The 1,448-nt window shown below is 41.4% G+C and overlaps 1 non-coding gene across 1 annotated transcript; it reads right to left on the bottom strand.

Moving 5' to 3' along the window:
* Positions 1-309: 309 nt before the first annotated feature.
* Positions 310-413, bottom strand: LOC112704704 (small nucleolar RNA R71). The gene has a single exon (XR_003155315.1). It is a non-coding gene; the product is annotated as a small nucleolar RNA R71 (small nucleolar RNA).
* Between the last annotated feature and the right edge of the window lie 1,035 nt (positions 414-1,448).

Genomic DNA, 1,448 nt, shown 5'->3' on the forward strand with positions numbered 1-1,448 from the left:
ATTCCTGCCATTGGAGCCAATAACTTTGAGCTTAAGCCTCAACTAGTTGCACTAATGCAACAAAACTGCAAGTTTTATGGACTTCCATCTGAAGATCCTTATCAGTTTTTAACTGAGTTCTTGCAGATCTGTGAGACTGTAAAAACGAATGGAGTTGATCCTGAAGTCTACAGACTCATGCTTTTCCCTTTTGCTGTAAGAGACAGGGCTAGAATATGGTTGGATTCACAACCTAAGGATAGCCTGGACTCCTGGGATAAGCTGGTCACTGTCTTCTTGGATAAATTCTTTCCTCCTCAAAAGCTGAGCAAGCTGAGAGTGGATGTTCAAACCTTCAAACAAAAAGATGGTGAATCCCTCTATGAAGCTTGGGAGAGATACAAGCAGCTGACCAAAAGATGTCCATCTGACATGTTTTCAGAATGGACCCTATTAGATATATTCTATTATGGTCTCTCTGAATTTTCGAAAATGTCATTGGACCATTCTGTAGGTGGATCTATTCACCTGAAGAAAATGCCTGAAGAGGCTCAAGAACTCATTGACATGGTTGCAAACAACCAATTCATGTATACCTCTGAGAGGAATTCCGTGAATAATGGGATACCTCAGAAGAAAGGAGTTCTTGAAATTGATGCTCTGAATGCCATATTGGCTCAGAACAAAATGTTGACTCAACAGGTCAACATAATCTCTCAAAATCTGAATGGATTGCAACATGCATCCAACAGTATTAAAGAGGCAGCTTCTGAAGAAGCTTATGATCCTGAGAACCCTGCCATGGCAGAGGTTAATTACATGGGTGAACCTTATGGAAATACCTATAACCCATCATGGAGAAATCACCCAAATTTCTCCTGGAAGGATCAACAAAAGCCTCAACAAGGCTTTAACAATGGTGGACGCAATAGGCTGAGTAATAGTAAGCCATATCCATCATCTTCTCAGCAACAGACAGAGAATTTTGAACAAAACACTTCTAATTTAGCCAATATAGTCTCTGATCTGTCAAAGGCCACTTTCAGTTTCATGAATGAAACAAGATCCTCCATTAGAAATTTGGAGGCACAAGTGGGCCAGCTGAGTAAGAAAGTCATTGAAACTCCTCCCAGTATTCTCCCAAGCAATACAGAAGAGAATCCAAAAGGAGAGTGCAAGGCCATTGATTTGATCAAAGTGGCCGAATGCACAAGGGAGGAGGAGGACGAAAATCCTAGTGAGGAAGACCTCCTGGGACGTCCTTCAAGCAAGAAGGAGTTTCCTATTAAGGATCCAGAGGAATCTGAGGCTCATCTAGAGACCATAGAGATTCCATTAAATCTCCTTCTGCCATTCATGAGCTCTGAAGACTATTCTTCCTCTGAAGAGGATGAAGATGTGACTGGAGAGCAAGTTGCTCAATATTTAGGAGCTATCATGAAGCTGAATGCCAAGCTGTTTGGTAATGA

Source organism: Arachis hypogaea, chromosome 7 (genome assembly GCF_003086295.3).
Source record: "Arachis hypogaea cultivar Tifrunner chromosome 7, arahy.Tifrunner.gnm2.J5K5, whole genome shotgun sequence".
In the NCBI taxonomy this organism is placed as follows: Eukaryota; Viridiplantae; Streptophyta; class Magnoliopsida; order Fabales; family Fabaceae; genus Arachis; species Arachis hypogaea.